The sequence below is a fragment of the Lonchura striata genome, chromosome 37 (genome assembly GCF_050655825.1).
Source record: "Lonchura striata isolate lonStrDom1 chromosome 37, ASM5065582v1, whole genome shotgun sequence".
In the NCBI taxonomy this organism is placed as follows: domain Eukaryota; kingdom Metazoa; phylum Chordata; class Aves; order Passeriformes; family Estrildidae; genus Lonchura; species Lonchura striata.
In genome coordinates, this window is record NC_140739.1 from 1,116,086 (window position 1) to 1,133,173 (window position 17,088).

General features: G+C 52.2%; 1 long non-coding RNA gene across 1 annotated transcript; it reads right to left on the reverse strand.

The window, feature by feature from the left end:
- Positions 1 to 12,085: 12,085 nt before the first annotated feature.
- Positions 12,086 to 15,104, reverse strand: LOC144246491 (uncharacterized). Its single transcript, XR_014950994.1, has 2 exons — positions 13,667 to 15,104; positions 12,086 to 13,596 (listed from the first exon to the last, which is right to left on the reverse strand). It is a non-coding gene; the product is annotated as an uncharacterized LOC144246491 (long non-coding RNA).
- Positions 15,105 to 17,088: the final 1,984 nt, after the last annotated feature.

Genomic DNA, 17,088 nt, shown 5'->3' on the forward strand with positions numbered 1-17,088 from the left:
GTGTACATTCTCTTGACTTTGGCTATGCCAACTTCACCTGAGTCTTATGAAAAAGCAAACAAAAGACTCAAACCAAAACAGACAAAACCTAGAAACAAACGAACCCATGCAAACCAATCAAACAAAGAGACTAAAAAAACCCCAAATAAAACCAAAGGGAATGAAGAGTTAGTATTAGTTTTGAGTTCATCACAGCAGGTAAATGGCTGCTTTCCACAGGATCACCATAAAAAGCCACAGATAACAGCTGCTCCAAAATACACCCAACAGGAGAACCATCAAAGTGATACATAGCAACTCTGGGGGCAGCTCCCCATGAAGGTGAGGGATGAGCACACAGTGCTAGAGCTCCAGCCTTCCCCACCCTGCAGGCTGCTCTTTGCTCCTGATGTAAGAGCCTTGCAGGACTGTGGCCCCTCTCGGTGCATTATAAATCATTCCCACAGCTGTCACTTGAGCCACTGGCATGTCCAGAGCGAGATGCAGGCACAATCCTACTGCCCGCTGAGCCTCTCTGGGAGATCCTGAGCATCTTCCTGCCCAGAGCCACAAAAGAGCTCAGGCTCTGCCTGAACTGGGTTTTCAGGGGAGGTTTCCATATCCCTGCGAGATGTGCTCATCCTTCATCAGGCTGTGCCCAGCCTGGATCAGGGCAGGTTGGAGGCCACATGGGATCCCATCCTTTGCCCTGCCATGTGATCCTCCATGCAGTGGGGATAAAAAGCCCAGCACTGGGGAACCCCAGGTGCTGCAGCAGTGATAGTTTTGGGAGAAACACGGAGCTGTGCATGGCCAGCTTGAAGTCTGCACTGCTGTGAGCACCAGGCCTGCCATGCTGAGCCCAGGGCCACAACCAGTGCTCACCCGGGCTGGGACATTGAGTCCCAACATGGGATCCCATGGGACAGGGCAGGCTGGGATTCGCCCCTGCAGCTCCCCAGTGTGTCCAGAGAGACAGCAAGGAGACAGTGACCTCTGTCAGCGGAACCCTCTGAGTGGGACGACCACTGCTGGGGTGGCTGTGCCAGCTCCCCCATGAACCTCCAGCCCTGGGAACCGGGAGCAAGTGGAAAACACAACTTGGCCAATACTGCCTGTGCCGGAAGCAAATGGAAAGAGAACTGGGGTGTGAAAACCCAAGGTTGTTTATTTACATAAGAACAGCAATGAAAACACAGAACACATTTACTTTTGTAAGAATATTTGTAATAACAACAATTTATAGAAGGTATATACCTAAGAACATATCTAACAACAATATTTGAAATGTATTTACAGAAGACAAAACGAAGCCCTAAAACCTATATGCCAAAAAGAAGAACAAACTCTAAAAACTATGTACAAAAAGGTGCCATTTCAGTCCAGGATCTCCATAAGTCCGGGAAGAAAAGCAGGTGCCATGGTCACTCCAGTCAGGCACAGAGGGCTCTTCCGTGTGTCCCCAGGCTGGCACACTGGGACTCTGCTGCCAGAGCTGAGGCTGGCTGGGTCTGGGGGCTGGGCCCCAGGCACTGCCATGGGGCTTGTGTGGCCCAAAGCAAGAACAGGACAGGCTGGGCATGGCCAGCAGAACCCAAGGCACTGGGTACCACGTGCCTGAGCAGGGACCAGCCAGCCCAATCCCGCCCCAGCCTGGCTGCAGGGAACCCACTGTGCCTGTGGGGACCACATGCCTGTCCTGCTGCTGGCATTGCTCTTCATCCCAGGACCATGGCCTCCTCTTCATCTTCCTCATCAATGTCCATCTCCTGGGTGTACTCTTCCATTTCCACGTCCATCTCCTCATCCTCATCAACCTCCATCTCTTCCTCTCCAGTCTGTTCTCCATCCACCTCCATCTCCTCCTCCGTATCCATTATGGTGCCCACCTCCATCTCTTCCTCTCCTCTCTTTTCTCCCTCCACTTCCATCTTCTCCTCTCTATCAGTCTGTCTGTCCACCTCCATCTTGTCTTCTCTACCTGCAACAGCCTGCAGAGGTAGCAAAACCTCAGAGTGGGGTCCCTGTCCCACCCCATCCCCCCAGAACTCCAGCCCACACCCGGGCAGCTGGGGGGATCCACCTCCATGGAATGGCACCGTACCTTCCTCAGGACAAATGTGAGCATCCTGCAGGGATGGATGACACAATCCAGGCCTTAGGCAGCTTTTGAGACTGATGAGATGAGGTCTCGGGGGCAGGAACAAGAAGGGTGACAGGAGCAGCAGGAGCAGCGTGCAGCGTGTGCTGAGCCCAGGGCCAACGGCTGTGTTGTGCTGCTTGCTGGCTGCTGGCAGTTCCAGATGGGACATGGATTGTGACATGACCACTGAGCAAGAGAGCCTTTGGTTCCATGCTTAGCAACGTTCCCCCAGACCATGGTGCTCAGAGCCCTGTTCCCAAGGATGGAGCATCCACAGCCTGGGCCAGTGCCTCAGCACCCTCAGTGGAAGAGAGCAGCTTCCTCAGATCCAACTTCAATCAGCCTCCTGCAGCTGAAAGCCGTCCCCCCCTTGTCCTGTTGCCACAGGCCCTGTGGAACACCCTGTCCCAATCTTTCTTGTGGCACCCTTGCAGTCCTGCAGAGCTGCAGTGAGGCCTCCCCAGAGTCTCCTCTTTCCAGGCTGAGCATCCCCAGCCCCACGTGGAAAGCAGGCAGTGTGATCAGGGGGAGACCAGGCTGGAGTCAAATGGCATCAGGAACTGAGAGACGGAAGCTTTAGGCCCAGGATTGCCTCTCAATGTACAAAATTAATAAGAGTGGAGGGCAAGATGGTGGGACAGTGCTTCTGCTCTAATTGGTGAATATAGTCTCTGTTTTTTTCTTTTTTTCTCTCATGCCGTTGCAGTTTTGGCTGTTTGAAAGGAAGCTTGGCACAATATCCATTGTCTTCTCCATTTGTGAATCACCGAGCAGAGTCTGGGCAAGCTGATGTTGCAGAGCAAATCCTGCAAATGGACTGGTCATCCTGAGCCTGGAGAATGCAGTTAAACCCAGCCAAAAGTAATTTCTGGAAAGTCAAGCCTGGTGTACCTTCTCTTGACTTTGGCTATGCCAACTTCACCTGTGTCTTATGAAAAAGCAAACAAAAGACTCAAACCAAAACAGACAAAACCTAGAAACAAACGAACCCATGCAAACCAATCAAACAAAGAGACTAAAAAAACCCCAAATAAAACCAAAGGGAATGAAGAGTTAGTATTAGTTTTGAGTTCATCACAGCAGGTAAATGGCTGCTTTCCACAGGATCACCATAAAAAGCCACAGATAACAGCTGCTCCAAAATACACCCAACAGGAGAACCATCAAAGTGATACATAGCAACTCTGGGGGCAGCTCCCCATGAAGGTGAGGGATGAGCACACAGTGCTACAGCTCCAGCCTTCCCCACCCTGCAGGCTGCTCTTTGCTCCTGATGTAAGAGCCTTGCAGGACTGTGGCCCCTCTCGGTGCATTATAAATCATTCCCACAGCTCTCACTTGAGCCACTGGCATGTCCAGAGCGAGATGCAGGCACAATCCTACTGCCCGCTGAGCCTCTCTGGGAGATCCTGAGCATCTTCCTGCCCAGAGCCACAAAAGAGCTCAGGCTCTGCCTGAACTGGGTTTTCAGGGGAGGTTTCCATATCCCTGCGAGATGTGCTCATCCTTCATCAGGCTGTGCCCAGCCTGGATCAGGGCAGGTTGGAGGCCACATGGGATCCCATCCTTTGCCCTGCCATGTGATCCTCCATGCAGTGGGGATAAAAAGCCCAGCACTGGGGAACCCCAGGTGCTGCAGCAGTGATATTTTTGGGAGAAACACGGAGCTGTGCATGGCCAGCTTGAAGTCTGCACTGCTGTGAGCACCAGGCCTGCCATGCTGAGCCCAGGGCCACAACCAGTGCTCACCCGGGCTGGGACATTGAGTCCCAACATGGGATCCCATGGGACAGGGCACGCTGGGATTCGCCCCTGCAGCTCCCCAGTGTGTCCAGAGAGACAGCAAGGAGACAGTGACCTCTGTCAGCGGAACCCTCTGAGTGGGACGACCACTGCTGGGGTGGCTGTGCCAGCTCCCCCATGAACCTCCAGCCCTGGGAACCGGGAGCAAGTGGAAAACACAACTTGGCCAATACTGCCTGTGCCGGAAGCAAATGGAAAGAGAACTGGGGTGTGAAAACCCAAGGTTGTTTATTTACATAAGAACAGCAATGAAAACACAGAACACATTTACTTTTGTAAGAATATTTGTAATAACAACAATTTATAGAAGGTATATACCTAAGAACATATCTAACAACAATATTTGAAATGTATTTACAGAAGACAAAACGAAGCCCTAAAACCTATATGCCAAAAAGAAGAACAAACTCTAAAAACTATGTACAAAAAGGTGCCATTTCAGTCCAGAATCTCCATAAGTCCGGGAAGAAAAGCAGGTGCCATGGTCACTCCAGTCAGGCACAGAGGGCTCTTCCGTGTGTCCCCAGGCTGGCACACTGGGACTCTGCTGCCAGAGCTGAGGCTGGCTGGGTCTGGGGGCTGGGCCCCAGGCACTGCCATGGGGCTTGTGTGGCCCAAAGCAAGAACAGGACAGGCTGGGCATGGCCAGCAGAACCCAAGGCACTGGGTACCACGTGCCTGAGCAGGGACCAGCCAGCCCAATCCCGCCCCAGCCTGGCTGCAGGGAACCCACTGTGCCTGTGGGGACCACATGCCTGTCCTGCTGCTGGCATCGCTCTTCATCCCAGGACCATGGCCTCCTCTTCATCTTCCTCATCAATGTCCATCTCCTGGGTGTACTCTTCCATTTCCACGTCCATCTCCTCATCCTCATCAACCTCCATCTCTTCCTCTCCAGTCTGTTCTCCATCCACCTCCATCTCCTCCTCCGTATCCATTATGGTGCCCACCTCCATCTCTTCCTCTCCTCTCTTTTCTCCCTCCACTTCCATCTTCTCCTCTCTATCAGTCTGTCTGTCCACCTCCATCTTGTCTTCTCTACCTGCAACAGCCTGCAGAGGTAGCAAAACCTCAGAGTGGGGTCCCTGTCCCACCCCATCCCCCCAGAACTCCAGCCCACACCCGGGCAGCTGGGGGGATCCACCTCCATGGAATGGCACCGTACCTTCCTCAGGACAAATGTGAGCATCCTGCAGGGATGGATGACACAATCCAGGCCTTAGGCAGCTTTTGAGACTGATGAGATGAGGTCTCGGGGGCAGGAACAAGAAGGGTGACAGGAGCAGCAGGAGCAGCGTGCAGCGTGTGCTGAGCCCAGGGCCAACGGCTGTGTTGTGCTGCTTGCTGGCTGCTGGCAGTTCCAGATGGGACATGGATTGTGACATGACCACTGAGCTAGAGAGCCTTTGGTTCCATGCTTAGCAACGTTCCCCCAGACCATGGTGCTCAGAGCCCTGTTCCCAAGGATGGAGCATCCACAGCCTGGGCCAGTGCCTCAGCACCCTCAGTGGAAGAGAGCAGCTTCCTCAGATCCAACTTCAATCAGCCTCCTGCAGCTGAAAGCCGTCCCCCCCTTGTCCTGTTGCCACAGGCCCTGTGGAACACCCTGTGCCAATCTTTCTTGTGGCACCCTTGCAGTCCTGCAGAGCTGCAGTGAGGCCTCCCCAGGGTCTCCTCTTTCCAGGCTGAGCATCCCCAGCCCCACGTGGAAAGCAGGCAGTGTGATCAGGGGGAGTCCAGGCTGGAGTCAAATGGCATCAGGAACTGAGAGACGGAAGCTTTAGGCCCAGGATTGCCTCTCAATGTACAAAATTAATAAGAGTGGAGGGCAAGATGGTGGGACACTGCTTCTGCTCTAATTGGTGAATATAGTCTCTGTTTTTTTCTTTTTTTCTCTCATGCCGTTGCAGTTTTGGCTGTTTGAAAGGAAGCTTGGCACAATATCCATTGTCTTCTCCATTTGTGAATCACCGAGCAGAGTCTGGGCAAGCTGATGTTGCAGAGCAAATCCTGCAAATGGACTGGTCATCCTGAGCCTGGAGAATGCAGTTAAACCCAGCCAAAAGTAATTTCTGGAAAGTCAAGCCTGGTGTACATTCTCTTGACTTTGGCTATGCCAACTTCACCTGTGTCTTATGAAAAAGCAAACAAAAGACTCAAACCAAAACAGACAAAACCTAGAAACAAACCAACCCATGCAAACCAATCAAACAAAGAGACTAAAAAAACCCCAAATAAAACCAACGGGAATGAAGAGTTAGTATTAGTTTTGAGTTCATCACAGCAGGTAAATGGCTGCTTTCCACAGGATCACCATAAAAAGCCACAGATAACAGCTGCTCCAAAATACACCCAACAGGAGAACCATCAAAGTGATACATAGCAAGTCTGGGGGCAGCTCCCCATGAAGGTGAGGGATGAGCACACAGTGCTAGAGCTCCAGCCTTCCCCACCCTGCAGGCTGCTCTTTGCTCCTGATGTAAGAGCCTTGCAGGACTGTGGCCCCTCTCGGTGCATTATAAATCATTCCCACAGCTGTCACTTGAGCCACTGGCATGTCCAGAGCGAGATGCAGGCACAATCCTACTGCCCGCTGAGCCTCTCTGGGAGATCCTGAGCATCTTCCTGCCCAGAGCCACAAAAGAGCTCAGGCTCTGCCTGAACTGGGTTTTCAGGGGAGGTTTCCATATCCCTGCGAGATGTGCTCATCCTTCATCAGGCTGTGCCCAGCCTGGATCAGGGCAGGTTGGAGGCCACATGGGATCCCATCCTTTGCCCTGCCATGTGATCCTCCATGCAGTGGGGATAAAAAGCCCAGCACTGGGGAACCCCAGGTGCTGCAGCAGTGATATTTTTGGGAGAAACACGGAGCTGTGCATGGCCAGCTTGAAGTCTGCACTGCTGTGAGCACCAGGCCTGCCATGCTGAGCCCAGGGCCACAACCAGTGCTCACCCGGGCTGGGACATTGAGTCCCAACATGGGATCCCATGGGACAGGGCACGCTGGGATTCGCCCCTGCAGCTCCCCAGTGTGTCCAGAGAGACAGCAAGGAGACAGTGACCTCTGTCAGCGGAACCCTCTGAGTGGGACGACCACTGCTGGGGTGGCTGTGCCAGCTCCCCCATGAACCTCCAGCCCTGGGAACCGGGAGCAAGTGGAAAACACAACTTGGCCAATACTGCCTGTGCCGGAAGCAAATGGAAAGAGAACTGGGGTGTGAAAACCCAAGGTTGTTTATTTACATAAGAACAGCAATGAAAACACAGAACACATTTACTTTTGTAAGAATATTTGTAATAACAACAATTTATAGAAGGTATATACCTAAGAACATATCTAACAACAATATTTGAAATGTATTTACAGAAGACAAAACAAAGCCCTAAAACCTATATGCCAAAAAGAAGAACAAACTCTAAAAACTATGTACAAAAAGGTGCCATTTCAGTCCAGGATCTCCATAAGTCCGGGAAGAAAAGCAGGTGCCATGGTCACTCCAGTCAGGCACAGAGGGCTCTTCCGTGTGTCCCCAGGCTGGCACAGCGGGACTCTGCTGCCAGAGCTGAGGCTGGCTGGGTCTGGGGGCTGGGCCCCAGGCACTGCCATGGGGCTTGTGTGGCCCAAAGCAAGAACAGGACAGGCTGGGCATGGCCAGCAGAACCCAAGGCACTGGGTACCACGTGCCTGAGCAGGGACCAGCCAGCCCAATCCCGCCCCAGCCTGGCTGCAGGGAACCCACTGTGCCTGTGGGGACCACATGCCTGTCCTGCTGCTGGCATTGCTCTTCATCCCAGGACCATGGCCTCCTCTTCATCTTCCTCATCAATGTCCATCTCCTGGGTGTACTCTTCCATTTCCACGTCCATCTCCTCATCCTCATCAACCTCCATCTCTTCCTCTCCAGTCTGTTCTCCATCCACCTCCATCTCCTCCTCCGTATCCATTATGGTGCCCACCTCCATCTCTTCCTCTCCTCTCTTTTCTCCCTCCACTTCCATCTTCTCCTCTCTATCAGTCTGTCTGTCCACCTCCATCTTGTCTTCTCTACCTGCAACAGCCTGCAGAGGTAGCAAAACCTCAGAGTGGGGTCCCTGTCCCACCCCATCCCCCCAGAACTCCAGCCCACACCCGGGCAGCTGGGGGGATCCACCTCCATGGAATGGCACCGTACCTTCCTCAGGACAAATGTGAGCATCCTGCAGGGATGGATGACACAATCCAGGCCTTAGGCAGCTTTTGAGACTGATGAGATGAGGTCTCGGGGGCAGGAACAAGAAGGGTGACAGGAGCAGCAGGAGCAGCGTGCAGCGTGTGCTGAGCCCAGGGCCAACGGCTGTGTTGTGCTGCTTGCTGGCTGCTGGCAGTTCCAGATGGGACATGGATTGTGACATGACCACTGAGCTAGAGAGCCTTTGGTTCCATGCTTAGCAACGTTCCCCCAGACCATGGTGCTCAGAGCCCTGTTCCCAAGGATGGAGCATCCACAGCCTGGGCCAGTGCCTCAGCACCCTCAGTGGAAGAGAGCAGCTTCCTCAGATCCAACTTCAATCAGCCTCCTGCAGCTGAAAGCCGTCCCCCCCTTGTCCTGTTGCCACAGGCCCTGTGGAACACCCTGTGCCAATCTTTCTTGTGGCACCCTTGCAGTCCTGCAGAGCTGCAGTGAGGCCTCCCCAGGGTCTCCTCTTTCCAGGCTGAGCATCCCCAGCCCCACGTGGAAAGCAGGCAGTGTGATCAGGGGGAGTCCAGGCTGGAGTCAAATGGCATCAGGAACTGAGAGACGGAAGCTTTAGGCCCAGGATTGCCTCTCAATGTACAAAATTAATAAGAGTGGAGGGCAAGATGGTGGGACACTGCTTCTGCTCTAATTGGTGAATATAGTCTCTGTTTTTTTCTTTTTTTCTCTCATGCCGTTGCAGTTTTGGCTGTTTGAAAGGAAGCTTGGCACAATATCCATTGTCTTCTCCATTTGTGAATCACCGAGCAGAGTCTGGGCAAGCTGATGTTGCAGAGCAAATCCTGCAAATGGACTGGTCATCCTGAGCCTGGAGAATGCAGTTAAACCCAGCCAAAAGTAATTTCTGGAAAGTCAAGCCTGGTGTACATTCTCTTGACTTTGGCTATGCCAACTTCACCTGTGTCTTATGAAAAAGCAAACAAAAGACTCAAACCAAAACAGACAAAACCTAGAAACAAACGAACCCATGCAAACCAATCAAACAAAGAGACTAAAAAAACCCCAAATAAAACCAACGGGAATGAAGAGTTAGTATTAGTTTTGAGTTCATCACAGCAGGTAAATGGCTGCTTTCCACAGGATCACCATAAAAAGCCACAGATAACAGCTGCTCCAAAATACACCCAACAGGAGAACCATCAAAGTGATACATAGCAAGTCTGGGGGCAGCTCCCCATGAAGGTGAGGGATGAGCACACAGTGCTACAGCTCCAGCCTTCCCCACCCTGCAGGCTGCTCTTTGCTCCTGATGTAAGAGCCTTGCAGGACTGTGGCCCCTCTCGGTGCATTATAAATCATTCCCACAGCTCTCACTTGAGCCACTGGCATGTCCAGAGCGAGATGCAGGCACAATCCTACTGCCCGCTGAGCCTCTCTGGGAGATCCTGAGCATCTTCCTGCCCAGAGCCACAAAAGAGCTCAGGCTCTGCCTGAACTGGGTTTTCAGGGGAGGTTTCCATATCCCTGCGAGATGTGCTCATCCTTCATCAGGCTGTGCCCAGCCTGGATCAGGGCAGGTTGGAGGCCACATGGGATCCCATCCTTTGCCCTGCCATGTGATCCTCCATGCAGTGGGGATAAAAAGCCCAGCACTGGGGAACCCCAGGTGCTGCAGCAGTGATATTTTTGGGAGAAACACGGAGCTGTGCATGGCCAGCTTGAAGTCTGCACTGCTGTGAGCACCAGGCCTGCCATGCTGAGCCCAGGGCCACAACCAGTGCTCACCCGGGCTGGGACATTGAGTCCCAACATGGGATCCCATGGGACAGGGCAGGCTGGGATTCGCCCCTGCAGCTCCCCAGTGTGTCCAGAGAGACAGCAAGGAGACAGTGACCTCTGTCAGCGGAACCCTCTGAGTGGGACGACCACTGCTGGGGTGGCTGTGCCAGCTCCCCCATGAACCTCCAGCCCTGGGAACCGGGAGCAAGTGGAAAACACAACTTGGCCAATACTGCCTGTGCCGGAAGCAAATGGAAAGAGAACTGGGGTGTGAAAACCCAAGGTTGTTTATTTACATAAGAACAGCAATGAAAACACAGAACACATTTACTTTTGTAAGAATATTTGTAATAACAACAATTTATAGAAGGTATATACCTAAGAACATATCTAACAACAATATTTGAAATGTATTTACAGAAGACAAAACGAAGCCCTAAAACCTATATGCCAAAAAGAAGAACAAACTCTAAAAACTATGTACAAAAAGGTGCCATTTCAGTCCAGGATCTCCATCAGTCCGGGAAGAAAAGCAGGTGCCATGGTCACTCCAGTCAGGCACAGAGGGCTCTTCCGTGTGTCCCCAGGCTGGCACACTGGGACTCTGCTGCCAGAGCTGAGGCTGGCTGGGTCTGGGGGCTGGGCCCCAGGCACTGCCATGGGGCTTGTGTGGCCCAAAGCAAGAACAGGACAGGCTGGGCATGGCCAGCAGAACCCAAGGCACTGGGTACCACGTGCCTGAGCAGGGACCAGCCAGCCCAATCCCGCCCCAGCCTGGCTGCAGGGAACCCACTGTGCCTGTGGGGACCACATGCCTGTCCTGCTGCTGGCATTGCTCTTCATCCCAGGACCATGGCCTCCTCTTCATCTTCCTCATCAATGTCCATCTCCTGGGTGTACTCTTCCATTTCCACGTCCATCTCCTCATCCTCATCAACCTCCATCTCTTCCTCTCCAGTCTGTTCTCCTTCCACCTCCATCTCCTCCTCCGTATCCATTATGGTGCCCACCTCCATCTCTTCCTCTCCTCTCTTTTCTCCCTCCACTTCCATCTTCTCCTCTCTATCAGTCTGTCTGTCCACCTCCATCTTGTCTTCTCTACCTGCAACAGCCTGCAGAGGTAGCAAAACCTCAGAGTGGGGTCCCTGTCCCACCCCATGCCCCCAGAACTCCAGCCCACACCCGGGCAGCTGGGGGGATCCACCTCCATGGAATGGCACCGTACCTTCCTCAGGACAAATGTGAGCATCCTGCAGGGATGGATGACACAATCCAGGCCTTAGGCAGCTTTTGAGACTGATGAGATGAGGTCTCGGGGGCAGGAACAAGAAGGGTGACAGGAGCAGCAGGAGCAGCGTGCAGCGTGTGCTGAGCCCAGGGCCAACGGCTGTGTTGTGCTGCTTGCTGGCTGCTGGCAGTTCCAGATGGGACATGGATTGTGACATGACCACTGAGCAAGAGAGCCTTTGGTTCCATGCTTAGCAACGTTCCCCCAGACCATGGTGCTCAGAGCCCTGTTCCCAAGGATGGAGCATCCACAGCCTGGGCCAGTGCCTCAGCACCCTCAGTGGAAGAGAGCAGCTTCCTCAGATCCAACTTCAATCAGCCTCCTGCAGCTGAAAGCCGTCCCCCCCTTGTCCTGTTGCCACAGGCCCTGTGGAACACCCTGTCCCAATCTTTCTTGTGGCACCCTTGCAGTCCTGCAGAGCTGCAGTGAGGCCTCCCCAGAGTCTCCTCTTTCCAGGCTGAGCATCCCCAGCCCCACGTGGAAAGCAGGCAGTGTGATCAGGGGGAGACCAGGCTGGAGTCAAATGGCATCAGGAACTGAGAGACGGAAGCTTTAGGCCCAGGATTGCCTCTCAATGTACAAAATTAATAAGAGTGGAGGGCAAGATGGTGGGACACTGCTTCTGCTCTAATTGGTGAATATAGTCTCTGTTTTTTTCTTTTTTTCTCTCATGCCGTTGCAGTTTTGGCTGTTTGAAAGGAAGCTTGGCAAAATATCCATTGTCTTCTCCATTTGTGAATCACCGAGCAGAGTCTGGGCAAGCTGATGTTGCAGAGCAAATCCTGCAAATGGACTGGTCATCCTGAGCCTGGATGTCATGGTTTGACACTGGCACAATGCCAGTGCCCCCATGAAAATGTGATCCCTACCTGGAATGCTGTGAAGTGGAATCTAGAATAGAGCAAAGCAGGCCCAAGCTTGATAACAGGAAAAAACTTTATTAAACTACCACTACAAAAGAAAAGAGAAAACTAAAGAAGGGAAAAAAAAAACACACAAAGATCCAAATGAAAACCTTGCAAAACATTCCTCCCCTCCACCACCCAACTCCAACAAACCACAGTGAGACACAATCTGGACCCCAATCAGGTTTCCACCCTTCAAACAACCGATACTCAGTCCATCGAGGGAACAGAGTCTCTCCTGTGCCACAGACCCCCCAAGAAACACAGCTCCACATCCTGTGTTTCCATGTCACACATGGCACCGCCCGGAGAAAAAAGTTTGCCATGGTGACCCTTCTCCTTTCCATGCACAGTGCTCTCACCACCAATGCATGGATGGTCAGACTGCCTTTAGGATTTTTCCTTTCAAGGATGCCCTGCCAAGAGGGGAGAAAACAACAGTTCAGTTTTTCATTGTTTGGGACCACAGTCCCCCCCATTTTCCCCTGGGGCCGAGGGCTCAAGAACAGAGATCTTCTTCTCTTCTCTTTTCCTTTCCAGGGCAAGGGGGCGCCACCACAAACCCCCTAACCTTTTCTCTGTTCACTCCACTTTTGTCTTTTTCTCAGCCGAAGCAGGTCTCCCGACTCACTGGCATCCTCCCAAAACACAGTCCCTCTTGACGGAGAAGATTTGGTTCAGGTTGTGGCTAACACAGAAAAGTCCAGCCAAAAGCCACTCCTTGTCCCCCTCCCATCCAGAATTCCTCCTTCCAACATCCCATCCCAGGGTCCAAGGTGTCCCTCTTCCTCTCTTTCAAACCGAGGAGGGGAAAGGAAAATTCACAAAGCTTTCATTTCTCAAGGAAGGGTTAAAAGTCCGAACTCCCAGGATGGCTCGATGCCCGGACATCCAGCAACTCCTACACAACTGGGCACCTTGCAGCTTCCCCCCCGCTCCTCCTTCCTTGCGGCTTTCTCTCTCCCTCTCAGGAGAGGAACTCTGGGGGGGGAAATGGAGACATCCCAGATTTCTTCCACCCTTCCATCTGCAGGGGCCAGCCCGATTCCAGTCCTTTCACCACCCTTGGGGCCTTCGGCCTACCTTTCTCAGGCCATGGGCTTCCCCTCCCCCACCCAGCTCGTGGCTGGGCAGGGGAAGGTCTGCACTGCACGCTGACCGGAACCAAAGAGAGCGAGTTCCCCTGGGAATTCTGCTTTCAACCCCTCTGTGTTCTCAGAGGCGTGTCTACTTTCAATTGGTCAATATCTAAATTGACCCCTTCCTTCCGGAAAAAATTATCTTTCCGTGTCAAACCACGACATTCCACCCTTCGCCTCTGAGAACACAGACTACAGAAAAATCATTATCAAAATTACATTCAACACATTCTACATAAAACAGCAACTTACACTAAATCTCCACCCCAATTCATCTCAAAACCCAACACATGCTTTGCTCTTATTCCTCCTGATCCCATTTCACAACATTCACCTTATCACCATCTTATCTTATCTTATCTTATCTTATCTTATCTTATCTTATCTTATCTTATCTTATCTTATCTTATCTTATCTTATCTTATCTTATCTTATCTTACCTTATCTTATCTTACCTTATCTTATCTTATCTTTTCCCGGTCAGGGAACCAAATGTCATGGTTTGACACTGGCACAATGCCAGTGCCCCCATGAAAATGTGATCCCTACCTGGAATGCTGTGAAGTGGAATCTAGAATAGAGCAAAGCAGGCCCAAGCTTGATAACAGGAAAAAACTTTATTAAACTACCACTACAAAAGAAAAGAGAAAACTAAAGAAGGGAAAAAAAAAACACACAAAGATCCAAATGAAAACCTTGCAAAACATTCCTCCCCTCCACCACCCAACTCCAACAAACCACAGTGAGACACAATCTGGACCCCAATCAGGTTTCCACCCTTCAAACAACCGATACTCAGTCCATCGAGGGAACAGAGTCTCTCCTGTGCCACAGACCCCCCAAGAAACACAGCTCCACATCCTGTGTTTCCATGTCACACATGGCACCGCCCGGAGAAAAAAGTTTGCCATGGTGACCCTTCTCCTTTCCATGCACAGTGCTCTCACCACCAATGCATGGATGGTCAGACTGCCTTTAGGATTTTTCCTTTCAAGGATGCCCTGCCAAGAGGGGAGAAAACAACAGTTCAGTTTTTCATTGTTTGGGACCACAGTCCCCCCCATTTTCCCCTGGGGCCGAGGGCTCAAGAACAGAGATCTTCTTCTCTTCTCTTTTCCTTTCCAGGGCAAGGGGGCGCCACCACAAACCCCCTAACCTTTTCTCTGTTCACTCCACTTTTGTCTTTTTCTCAGCCGAAGCAGGTCTCCCGACTCACTGGCATCCTCCCAAAACACAGTCCCTCTTGACGGAGAAGATTTGGTTCAGGTTGTGGCTAACACAGAAAAGTCCAGCCAAAAGCCACTCCTTGTCCCCCTCCCATCCAGAATTCCTCCTTCCAACATCCCATCCCAGGGTCCAAGGTGTCCCTCTTCCTCTCTTTCAAACCGAGGAGGGGAAAGGAAAATTCACAAAGCTTTCATTTCTCAAGGAAGGGTTAAAAGTCCGAACTCCCAGGATGGCTCGATGCCCGGACATCCAGCAACTCCTACACAACTGGGCACCTTGCAGCTTCCCCCCCGCTCCTCCTTCCTTGCGGCTTTCTCTCTCCCTCTCAGGAGAGGAACTCTGGGGGGGGAAATGGAGACATCCCAGATTTCTTCCACCCTTCCATCTGCAGGGGCCAGCCCGATTCCAGTCCTTTCACCACCCTTGGGGCCTTCGGCCTACCTTTCTCAGGCCATGGGCTTCCCCTCCCCCACCCAGCTCGTGGCTGGGCAGGGGAAGGTCTGCACTGCACGCTGACCGGAACCAAAGAGAGCGAGTTCCCCTGGGAATTCTGCTTTCAACCCCTCTGTGTTCTCAGAGGCGTGTCTACTTTCAATTGGTCAATATCTAAATTGACCCCTTCCTTCCGGAAAAAATTATCTTTCCGTGTCAAACCACGACACTGGAGAATGCAGTTAAACCCAGCCAAAAGTAATTTCTGGAAAGTCAAGCCTGGTGTACATTCTCTTGACTTTGGCTATGCCAACTTCACCTGTGTCTTATGAAAAAGCAAACAAAAGACTCAAACCAAAACAGACAAAACCTAGAAACAAACGAACCCATGCAAACCAATCAAACAAAGAGACTAAAAAAACCCCAAATAAAACCAAAGGGAATGAAGAGTTAGTATTAGTTTTGAGTTCATCACAGCAGGTAAATGGCTGCTTTCCACAGGATCACCATAAAAAGCCACAGATAACAGCTGCTCCAAAATACACCCAACAGGAGAACCATCAAAGTGATACATAGCAAGTCTGGGGGCAGCTCCCCATGAAGGTGAGGGATGAGCACACAGTGCTACAGCTCCAGCCTTCCCCACCCTGCAGGCTGCTCTTTGCTCCTGATGTAAGAGCCTTGCAGGACTGTGGCCCCTCTCGGTGCATTATAAATCATTCCCACAGCTGTCACTTGAGCCACTGGCATGTCCAGAGCGAGATGCAGGCACAATCCTACTGCCCGCTGAGCCTCTCTGGGAGATCCTGAGCATCTTCCTGCCCAGAGCCACAAAAGAGCTCAGGCTCTGCCTGAACTGGGTTTTCAGGGGAGGTTTCCATATCCCTGCGAGATGTGCTCATCCTTCATCAGGCTGTGCCCAGCCTGGATCAGGGCAGGTTGGAGGCCACATGGGATCCCATCCTTTGCCCTGCCATGTGATCCTCCATGCAGTGGGGATAAAAAGCCCAGCACTGGGGAACCCCAGGTGCTGCAGCAGTGATAGTTTTGGGAGAAACACGGAGCTGTGCATGGCCAGCTTGAAGTCTGCACTGCTGTGAGCACCAGGCCTGCCATGCTGAGCCCAGGGCCACAACCAGTGCTCACCCGGGCTGGGACATTGAGTCCCAACATGGGATCCCATGGGACAGGGCAGGCTGGGATTCGCCCCTGCAGCTCCCCAGTGTGTCCAGAGAGACAGCAAGGAGACAGTGACCTCTGTCAGCGGAACCCTCTGAGTGGGACGACCACTGCTGGGGTGGCTGTGCCAGCTCCCCCATGAACCTCCAGCCCTGGGAACCGGGAGCAAGTGGAAAACACAACTTGGCCAATACTGCCTGTGCCGGAAGCAAATGGAAAGAGAACTGGGGTGTGAAAACCCAAGGTTGTTTATTTACATAAGAACAGCAATGAAAACACAGAACACATTTACTTTTGTAAGAATATTTGTAATAACAACAATTTATAGAAGGTATATACCTAAGAACATATCTAACAACAATATTTGAAATGTATTTACAGAAGACAAAACGAAGCCCTAAAACCTATATGCCAAAAAGAAGAACAAACTCTAAAAACTATGTACAAAAAGGTGCCATTTCAGTCCAGGATCTCCATCAGTCCGGGAAGAAAAGCAGGTGCCATGGTCACTCCAGTCAGGCACAGAGGGCTCTTCCGTGTGTCCCCAGGCTGGCACACTGGGACTCTGCTGCCAGAGCTGAGGCTGGCTGGGTCTGGGGGCTGGGCCCCAGGCACTGCCATGGGGCTTGTGTGGCCCAAAGCAAGAACAGGACAGGCTGGGCATGGCCAGCAGAACCCAAGGCACTGGGTACCACGTGCCTGAGCAGGGACCAGCCAGCCCAATCCCGCCCCAGCCTGGCTGCAGGGAACCCACTGTGCCTGTGGGGACCACATGCCTGTCCTGCTGCTGGCATCGCTCTTCATCCCAGGACCATGGCCTCCTCTTCATCTTCCTCATCAATGTCCATCTCCTGGGTGTACTCTTCCATTTCCACGTCCATCTCCTCATCCTCATCAACCTCCATCTCTTCCTCTCCAGTCTGTTCTCCATCCACCTCCATCTCCTCCTCCGTATCCATTATGGTGCCCACCTCCATCTCTTCCTCTCCTCTCTTTTCTCCCTCCACTTCCATCTTCTCCTCTCTATCAGTCTGTCTGT